Raw genomic sequence first — 12,287 nt, 5'->3', positions numbered from 1 at the left:
TTTTTGTGACTGAAGTGGGTAATCTCACACATTTATCCACATTATTTTGCGTTTGCCAGGTATTTGCCTACTCGGCCAGTCTGTCCAAGTCACCCCGCAGCCCCTGAGCATCTTCCTCACAGCACGCACTGCCACCCAGCGCAGTGTCATCTGCAGATTTAGAGATATTGCATTCAATACCTCCATCCAAATTATTAATGTATATTGTGAACAGCTGGGGCTCCCAGCACTGAACCCTGCAGCACCCACTGGTCACTGCCGGCCTCTGAAAAGAATCTGTTTATTCCAACTCTGCTTCTGCCTGCCAGCTCGTTCTGTATCCATGTCGATACATTATATCCAAAACCATGAGATTTAATTTTCCTTACTAATCTCTTGTGTGGAACCTTGTCAAAAGCCTTTTGGAAGTCTAGATACATGACATCTACTGACTTACCATTGTCCACTCCACTGGTCACACTCTCAAAAAAACTCCAGAAGATTTGTCAAGTATGATTTCCCCTTCAGTGAATCCATGCTCTCCAGGACTGATTCTGTCCCCACTTTCCAAACGCTCAGTTATTACATCCTTAATTACTGACTTCAGCATTTTCCCCACCACCAATGCCAAGCTAACTGGCCTATAATTCCCAGTTTTGTCTCCCTCCTTTTTTTTGAGAAAGTAGGGTTACATTAGCTACCCTCCAGTCCATTGGAACTCTTCCAGAATCTATAGAATGCTGGAAAACAATCACCAAATGCATCCGCTATTTCCAGGGCCACTTCCTTAAGTGCTCTGGGGTGCAAGCATCAGGACCTGGGGACTTGTCAGGTCTTAAACCCATCAATTTTCCCAGTACCATTTCCCTGACAATCTTTTTGTTGTCTATTATGAATTCACCTATTTCTAACTGCAAGGGACATACATTTTCATCAGTCTTTTTCCCTCTAAATATCTATAGAAGCTTTTGCAGTCATTTTTTATGTTTTCCACAAGTTTACTGTCTGTTTCAATTTTCCCCTTCTGAATTATACCCTTTAATCCTCCTCTGCTGAATTTTAAATTTCTCCCAGTCCTCAGGTTTTCTGCTTTCTCTGGCTGATTCATGTGCCTCCTCTTTGGCGTTAACACTGATCCTGATTTCCCTTGTTCGCCATGGTTGAGCCACTTTCCCTGTTTTACTCCTACACCAGACAGAGATGTACAACTGTTGAAGTTCATCCATGTGTTCTTTAAATATCTGCCATTACCTATCCTCTGTCAACCCCTTAAGTATCCTTGGCTAGTTCATCCTAGACAATGCATGCCTCATACCATCAAAGCTAGCTTTCTTTAAGTTCAGGACCCTAGTCTCAGATTTAACTGAGATAATAAAATGTGAGGCTGGATGAACACAGCAGGCCAAGCAGCATCTCAGGAGCACAAAAGCTAACGTTTCGGGCCTAGACCCTTCATCAGAGAGGGGGATGGGGAGAGGGAACTGGAATAAATAGGGAGAGAGGGGGAGGCGGACCGAAGATGGAGAGTAAAGAAGATAGGTGGAGAGAGTGTAGGTGGGGAGGTAGGGAGGGGATAGGTCAGTCCAGGGAAGATGGACAGGTCAAGGAGGTGGGATGAGGTTAGTAGGTAGCTGGGGGTGCGGCTTGGGGTGGGAGGAAGGGATGGGTGAGAGGAAGAACCGGTTAGGGAGGCAGAGACAGGTTGGACTGGTTTTGGGCTGAATATTCTGGGTGTAGAGGTGGTCACGGTGGGAGCCAAATTGGGAAGGCTGAAATGTGGACAGTAGTCCCTTGGGGATGATCTGGTTCCGTAGGCAGGTGCTGAGGAAGGTGATGTGGCTGTGGTACCTGGTTTGCTTCAGGACATGGTCGAGCAGTTTCAAGGCCGAAGAGATTACAAGAGAGTTGCAATGGGAGAGAGATTCCCTGAGGTTGGTCCGGAGGGAGGAGGGTAACTTCTTCAGGTTAGGCATCCCTGGAAGAGGCTTCGCAGTGAGGTTAAAATACTAACCGGTTCTTCCTCTCACCCACCCCTTCCTCCCACCCCAAGCCGCACCCCCAGCTATCTACTAACCTCATCCCACCTCCTTGACCTGTCCGTCTTCCCTGGACTGACCTATCCCCTCCCGACCTCCCCACCTACACTCTCTCCACCTATCTTCTTTACTCTCTATCTTCGGTCCGCCTCCCCTCTCTCCCTATTTATTCCAGTTCCTCCTCCCCATCCCCCTCACTGCGAAGCCTCTTCCAGGGATGCCTAACCTGAAGAAGTTACCCTCCTCCCTCCGGACCAACCTCAGGGAATCTCTCTCCCATTGCAACTCTCTTGTAATCTCTTCGGCCTTGAAACTGCTCGACCGTGTCCTGAAGCAAACCAGGTACCACAGCCACATCACCTTCCTCAGCACCTGCCTACGGAACCAGATCATCCCCAAGGGACTACAGTCCACATTTCAGCCTTCCCAATTTGGCTCCCACCGTGACCACCTCTACACCCAGAATATTCAGCCCAAAACCAGTCCAACCTGTCTCTGCCTCCCTAACCGGTTCTTCCTCTCACCCATCCCTTCCTCCCACCCCAAGCCGCACCCCCAGCTACCTACTAACCTCATCCCACCTCCTTGACCTGTCCGTCTTCCCTGGACTGACCTATCCCCTCCCTACCTCCCCACCTACACTCTCTCCACCTATCTTCTTTACTCTCCATCTTCGGTCCACCTCCCCCTCTCTCCCTATTTATTCCAGTTCCCTCTCCCCATCCCCCTCTCTGATGAAGGGTCTAGGCCCGAAACGTCAGCTTGGCCTGCTGTGTTCATCCAGCCTCACATTTTATTATCTTGGAATTCTCCAGCATCTGCAGTTCCCATTATCTCAGATTTAACTGTGTCACTCTCCATCGTAATGAAGATCAATGCTCCCTAAAAGATCTCACACCACAATGTTGCAAATTAATCCCCTCTCATTACACAATACCCAGTCTAGAATGGCCAGACACACACACACACACACACACACACACACACACACACACACACACACACACACACACACACAGTACTGCACACACACACAGATACAGGCACACACATACACACACACACTTACACAGACACGCGCACACACACATGCACGCGCACACACACACTCACACACAAACACAGTACTGCACACACACACAGATACAGGCACACACACATACACGCACACACACTTAGACACGCGCGTGCGCGCGCGCACACACACACACACTACTGCACACAGACGTGCTGCACACCCACACACACACACAGAGTACTGCACACACACACACACACACTACTGCACACAGACGCACACACACACAGTACTGCACACCCACACAGACACACACACACACACACACACACACACACACAGTACTGCACACCCACACAGACACACACACACAGACACACACACACAGTACTGCACACCCACACAGACACACACACAGACACACACACACACACACACACACACACACACACACATACGGTAGTGCACACCCACACACAGACTCACTGGTACAGTGCACACAAACAAACTGGGGGTCACTGAGCAGGTTATTGCTGAGCAGGCGCTGTTTGATAGAGCTTATACTGACACCTTCCATCGCCTTACGGATAATTGCGAGGAGGATGATGGGGCGGTAAAGGGGCTGAGTTGGATTTGTCCTGCATTTTGTGTCGAGGTGTAGATGACTGTGGAGGGCATGGACAGTGTAAATAGAAAGCAGTTGTTCCCCTTCGCTGGAGGGTCAGTAACGTGGAGCTTTAATATGAGATTGAAAAACAGGAGGTGTAGAGGGCGTTTGATGAAAAATATTTCCACCCAGAGGGTGAGGGTCTGGAAGGCACTGCCCAGGAGGATAGTTGAAGTGAAAAATTTCATAACCTTTAAAAAGTACTTGGATGAGCCTTTGAACTTAGGCCTGGATACACAGACAGACACTGCCCAGACACAGAGACAGACACTGCCCAGACACAGAGACAGACACTGCCCAGACACAGAGACAGACACTGCCCAGACACACAGACAGACACTGCCCAGACACAGAGACAGACAATGCCCAGGCACACAGACAGACACTGCCCAGACACACAGACAGGCACTGCCCAGACACAGAGACAGACACTGCCCAGACACACAGACAGGCACTGCCCAGACACAGAGACAGACACTGCCCAGACACACAGACAGGCACTGCCCAGACACACAGACAGACACTGCCCAGACACACAGACAGACACTGCCCAGACACACAGACAGGCACTGCCCAGACACAGAGACAGGCACTGCCAGACACACAGACAGACACTGCCCAGACACACAGACAGACACTGCCCAGACACGCAGACAGGCACTGCCCAGACACAGAGACAGACACTGCCCAGACACACAGACAGGCACTGCCCAGACACAGAGACAGGCACTGCCCAGACACAGAGACAGGCACTGCCCAGACACACAGACAGACACTGCCATGACACAGAGACAGGCACTGCCCAGACACACAGACAGACACTGCCCAGACACTGAGACACGCACTGCCCAGACACAGAGACAGGCACTGCCCAGACACTGAGACAGGCACTGCCCAGACACACAGACAGACACTGCCCAGACACACAGACAGACACTGCCCAGACACAGAGACAGGCACTGCCAGACACACAGACAGACACTGCCCAGACACAGAGACAGACACTGCCCAGACACACAGACAGACACTGCCCAGACACACAGACAGACACTGCCCAGACACAGAGACAGGCACTGCCAGACACACAGACAGACACTGCCCAGACACAGAGACAGGCACTGCCCAGACACAGAGACAGGCACTGCCCAGACACACAGACAGGCACTGCCCAGACACACAGACAGACACTGCCAGACACAGAGACAGGCACTGCCCAGACACACAGACAGACACTGCCCAGACACACAGACAGGCACTGCCCAGACACAGAGACAGGCACTGCCCAGACACAGAGACAGGCACTGCCCAGACACACAGACAGACACTGCCCAGACACAGAGACAGGCACTGCCCAGACACTGAGACAGGCACTGCCCAGACACAGAGACAGGCACTGCCCAGACACAGAGACAGACACTGCCCAGACACACAGACAGGCACTGCCCAGACACACAGACAGGCACTGCCCAGACACACAGACAGGCACTGCCCAGACACAGAGACAGGCACTGCCAGACACACAGACAGACACTGCCCAGACACACAGACAGACACTGCCCAGACACACAGACAGGCACTGCCCAGACACAGAGACAGGCACTGCCCAGACACACAGACAGGCACTGCCCAGACACAGAGACAGGCACTGCCCAGACACACAGACAGACACTGCCCAGACACACTGACAGGCACTGCCCAGACACAGAGACAGGCACTGCCCAGACACAGAGACAGGCACTGCCCAGACACACAGACAGACACTGCCCAGACACAGAGACAGGCACTGCCCAGACACTGAGACAGGCACTGCCCAGACACAGAGACAGGCACTGCCCAGACACTGAGACAGGCACTGCCCAGACACACAGACAGACACTGCCCAGACACACAGACAGGAACTGCCCAGACACACAGACAGACACTGCCCTGACGCACAGACAGGCACTGCCCAGACACACAGACAGGCACTGCCCAGACACACAGACAGACACTGCCCAGACACAGAGACAGGCACTGCCCAGACACACAGACAGGCACTGCCCAGACACAGAGACAGGCACTGCCCAGACACACAAACAGGCACTGCCCAGACACAGAGACAGGCACTGCCCAGACACACAGACAGACACTGCCCAGACACAGAGACAGACACTGCCCAGACACACAGACAGGCACTGCCCAGACACACAGACAGACACTGCCCAGACACACAGACAGGCACTGCCCAGACACAGAGACAGGCACTGCCAGACACACAGACAGACACTGCCCAGACACACAGACAGACACTGCCCAGACACACAGACAGACACTGCCCAGACACACAGACAGGCACTGCCCAGGCACACAAACTGACACTGCCCAGACACAGAGACAGGCACTGCCCAGACACACAGACAGACACTGCCCAGACACACAGACAGGCACTGCCCAGACACTGAGACAGACACTGCCCAGACACCGAGACAGGCACTGCCCAGACACAGAGACAGGCACTGCCCAGACACAGAGACAGGCACTGCCCAGACACACAGACAGACACTGCCCAGACACTGAGACAGGCACTGCCCAGACACACAGACAGACACTGCCCAGACACAGAGACAGGCACTGCCCAGACACAGAGACAGGCACTGCCCAGACACAGAGACAGGCACTGCCCAGGCACTGAGACAGGCACTGCCCAGACACACAGACAGGTACTGCCAGACACACAGACAGGTACTGCCCAGACACTGAGACAGGCACTGCCCAGACCCACAGACAGGCACTGCCCAGACACTGAGACAGGCACTGCCAGACACACAGACAGACACTGCCCAGACACACAGGCAGGCACTGCCCAGACACAGAGACAGGCACTGCCAGACACACAGACAGACACTGCCCAGACAAACAGACAGACACTGCCCAGACACTGAGACAGGCACTGCCCAGACACAGAGACAGGCACTGCCCAGACACACAGACAGACACTGCCCAGACACAGAGACAGGCACTGCCCAGACACACAGACAGACACTGCCCAGACACACAGACAGACACTGCCCAGACACACAGACAGGCACTGCCCAGACACAGAGACAGGCACTGCCCAGACACTGAGACAGGCACTGCCCAGACACACAGACAGGCACTGCCCAGACACTGAGACAGGCACTGCCAGACACACAGACAGGCACTGCCCAGACACACAGACAGGCACTGCCCAGACACAGAGACAGGCACTGCCAGACACACAGACAGACACTGCCCAGACACACAGACAGAAACTGCCCAGACACACAGACAGGCACTGCCCAGACACAGAGACAGGCACTGCCCAGACACACAGACAGGCACTGCCCAGACACACAGACAGACACTGCCCAGACACACAGACAGACATTGCCCCGACACAGAGACAGGCACTGCCCAGACACACAGACAGACACTGCCCAGACACACAGACAGACACTGCCCAGACACTGAGACAGGCACTGCCCAGACACAGAGACAGGCACTGCCCAGACACAGAGACAGGCACTGCCAGACACACAGACAGACACTGCCCAGACACACAGACAGGCACTGCCCAGACACAGAGACAGGCACTGCCCAGACACACAGACAGGCATTGCCCAGACACAGAGACAGGCACTGCCCAGACACACAGTCAGACACTGCCCAGACACACAGACAGACACTGCCCAGACACAGAGACAGGCACTGCCCAGACACACAGACAGGCACTGCCCAGACACACAGACAGACACTGCCCAGACACACAGACAGACACTGCCCAGACACAGAGACAGGCACTGCCCAGGCACACAAACAGACACTGCCCAGACACACAGACAGGCACTGCCCAGACACAGAGACAGGCACTGCCAGACACACAGACAGACACTGCCCAGACACACAGACAGACACTGCCCAGACACACAGACAGACACTGCCCAGACACAGAGACAGACACTGCCCAGACACACAGACAGGCACTGCCCAGACACACAGACAGACACTGCCGAGACACAGAGACAGGCACTGCCCAGACACACAGACAGGCACTGCCGAGACACAGAGACAGGCACTGCCCAGACACACAGACAGGCACTGCCCAGACACAGAGACAGGCACTGCCAGACACACAGACAGACACTGCCCAGACACACAGACAGACACTGCCCAGACACACAGACAGACACTGCCCAGACACAGAGACAGACACTGCCCAGACACACAGACAGACACTGCCCAGACACACAGACAGGCACTGCCCAGACACAGAGACAGGCACTGCCAGACACACAGACAGGCACTGCCCAGACACACAGACAGACACTGCCCAGACACACAGACAGACACTGCCCAGACACACAGACAGGCACTGCCCAGACACAGAGACAGGCACTGCCCAGACACAGAGACAGGCACTGCCCAGACACACAGACAGACACTGCCCAGACACACAGACAGGCACTGCCCAGGCACACAAACAGACACTGCCCAGACACAGAGACAGGCACTGCCCAGACACACAGACAGACACTGCCCAGACACAGAGACAGGCACTGCCCAGACACACAGACAGACACTGCCCAGACACACAGACAGGCACTGCCCAGACACACAGACAGACACTGCCCAGACACACAGACAGACACTGCCCAGAGACAGAGACAGGCACTGCCCAGACACACAGACAGGCACTGCCCAGACACAGAGACAGGCACTGCCCAGACACACAAACAGGCACTGCCCAGACACAGAGACAGGCACTGCCCAGACACACAGACAGACACTGTCCAGACACAGAGACAGACACTGCCCAGACACACAGACAGGCACTGCCCAGACACACAGACAGACACTGCCCAGACACACAGACAGGCACTGCCCAGACACAGAGACAGGCACTGCCAGACACACAGACAGACACTGCCCAGACACACAGACAGACACTGCCCAGACACACAGACAGGCACTGCCCAGACACAGAGACAGGCACTGCCCAGACACAGAGACAGGCACTGCCCAGACACACTGACAGACACTGCCCAGACACACAGACAGGCACTGCCCAGACACTGAGACAGACACTGCCCAGACACCGAGACAGGCACTGCCCAGACACAGAGACAGGCACTGCCCAGACACAGAGACAGGCACTGCCCAGACACACAGACAGACACTGCCCAGACACTGAGACAGGCACTGCCCAGACACACAGACAGACACTGCCCAGACACAGAGACAGGCACTGCCCAGACACAGAGACAGGCACTGCCCAGACACTGAGACAGGCACTGCCCAGACACACAGACAGGTACTGCCAGACACACAGACAGGTACTGCCCAGACACTGAGACAGGCACTGCCCAGACACACAGACAGGCACTGCCCAGACACTGAGACAGGCACTGCCAGACACACAGACAGACACTGCCCAGACACACAGACAGGCACTGCCCAGACACAGAGACAGGCACTGCCAGACACACAGACAGACACTGCCCAGACACACAGACAGACACTGCCCAGACACTGAGACAGGCACTGCCCAGACACAGAGACAGGCACTGCCCAGACACACAGACAGGCACTGCCCAGACACAGAGACAGGCACTGCCCAGACACACAGACAGACACTGCCCAGACACACAGACAGACACTGCCCAGACACACAGACAGGCACTGCCCAGACACAGAGACAGGCACTGCCCAGACACTGAGACAGGCACTGCCCAGACACACAGACAGGCACTGCCCAGACACTGAGACAGGCGTTGCCAGACACACAGACAGGCACTGCCCAGACACACAGACAGGCACTGCCCAGACACAGAGACAGGCACTGCCAGACACACAGACAGACACTGCCCAGACACACAGACAGAAGCTGCCCAGACACACAGACAGGCACTGCCCAGACACAGAGACAGGCACTGCCCAGACACACAGACAGGCACTGCCCAGACACACAGACAGACACTGCCCAGACACACAGACAGACATTGCCCCGACACAGAGACAGGCACTGCCCAGACACACAGACAGACACTGCCCAGACACACAGACAGACACTGCCCAGACACTGAGACAGGCACTGCCCAGACACAGAGACAGGCACTGCCCAGACACAGAGACAGGCACTGCCAGACACACAGATAGACACTGCCCAGACACACAGACAGGCACTGCCCAGACACAGAGACAGGCACTGCCCAGACACACAGACAGGCACTGCCCAGACACAGAGACAGGCACTGCCCAGACACACAGTCAGACACTGCCCAGACACACAGACAGACACTGCCCAGACACAGAGACAGGCACTGCCCAGACACACAGACAGGCACTGCCCAGACACACAGACAGACACTGCCCAGACACACAGACAGACACTGCCCAGACACAGAGACAGGCACTGCCCAGGCACACAAACAGACACTGCCCAGACACACAGACAGGCACTGCCCAGACACAGAGACAGGCACTGCCAGACACACAGACAGACACTGCCCAGACACACAGACAGACACTGCCCAGACACACAGACAGACACTGCCCAGACACAGAGACAGACACTGCCCAGACACACAGACAGGCACTGCCCAGACACACAGACAGACACTGCCGAGACACAGAGACAGGCACTGCCCAGACACACAGACAGTCACTGCCGAGACACAGAGACAGGCACTGCCCAGACACACAGACAGGCACTGCCCAGACACAGAGACAGGCACTGCCAGACACACAGACAGACACTGCCCAGACACACAGACAGACACTGCCCAGACACAGAGACAGACACTGCCCAGACGCACAGACAGGCACTGCCCAGACACACAGACAGGCACTGCCCAGACACACAGACAGACACTGCCCAGACACAGAGACAGGCACTGCCCAGACACACAGACAGGCACTGCCCAGACACAGAGACAGGCACTGCCCAGACACAGAGACAGGCACTGCCCAGACACACAGACAGGCACTGCCCAGACACAGAGACAGGCACTGCCCAGACACACAGACAGACACTGCCCAGACACAGAGACAGGCACTGCCCAGACACAGAGACAGACACTGCCCAGACACAGAGACAGACACTGCCCAGACACACAGACAGACACTGCCCAGACACACAGACAGGCACTGCCCAGACACAGAGACAGACACTGCCCAGACACACAGACAGGCACTGCCCAGGCACAGAGACAGGCACTGCCCAGACACAGAGACAGACACTGCCCAGACACACAGACAGACACTGCCCAGACACACAGACAGACACTGCCCAGACACAGAGACAGGCACTGCCCAGACACACAGACAGACACTGCCCAGACACAGAGACAGGCACTGCCCAGACACAGAGACAGGCACTGCCCAGACACTGAGACAGGCACTGCCCAGACACAGAGACAGGTACTGCCAGACACACAGACAGGCACTGCCCAGACACTGAGACAGGCACTGCCCAGACACACAGACAGGCACTGCCCAGACACTGAGACAGGCACTGCCAGACACACAGACAGACACTGCCCAGACACACAGACAGGCACTGCCCAGACACAGAGACAGGCACTGCCCAGGCACACAGACAGACACTGCCCAGACACACAGACAGACACTGCCCAGACACTGAGACAGGCACTGCCCAGACACAGAGACAGGCACTGCCAGACACACAGACAGACACTGCCCAGACACACAGACAGACACTGCCCAGACACACAGACAGACACTGCCCAGACACAGAGACAGGCACTGCCCAGACACACAGACAGACACTGCCCAGACACACAGACAGACACTGCCCAGACACACAGACAGGCACTGCCCAGACACAGAGACAGGCACTGCCCAGACACAGAGACAGGCACTGCCCAGACACACAGACAGGCACTGCCCAGACACTGAGACAGGCACTGCCAGACACACAGACAGACACTGCCCAGACACACAGACAGGCACTGCCCAGACACAGAGACAGGCACTGCCAGACACACAGACAGACACTGCCCAGACACACAGACAGAAACTGCCCAGACACACAGACAGGCACTGCCCAGACACAGAGACAGGCACTGCCCAGACACACAGACAGGCACTGCCCAGACACACAGACAGACACTGCCCAGACACACAGACAGACACTGCCCAGACACACAGACAGACACTGCCCAGACACTGAGACAGGCACTGCCCAGACACAGAGACAGGCACTGCCCAGACACAGAGACAGGCACTGCCAGACACACAGACAGACACTGCCCAGACACACAGACAGGCACTGCCCAGACACAGAGACAGGCACTGCCCAGACACACAGACAGACACTGCCCAGACACAGAGACAGGCACTGCCCAGACACACAGTCAGACACTGCCCAGACACACAGACAGACACTGCCCAGACACAGAGACAGGCACTGCCCAGACACACAGACAGGCACTGCCCAGACACACAGACAGACACTGCCCAGACACACAGACAGACACTGCCCAGACACAGAGACAGGCACTGCCCAGGCACACAAACTGACACTGCCCAGACACACAGACAGGCACTGCCCAGGCACACAAACAGA

This window comes from Stegostoma tigrinum, chromosome 29, assembly GCF_030684315.1.
Source record: "Stegostoma tigrinum isolate sSteTig4 chromosome 29, sSteTig4.hap1, whole genome shotgun sequence".
Lineage (NCBI taxonomy): Eukaryota > Metazoa > Chordata > Chondrichthyes > Orectolobiformes > Stegostomatidae > Stegostoma > Stegostoma tigrinum.
This window is presented reverse-complemented; position numbering follows the sequence as displayed.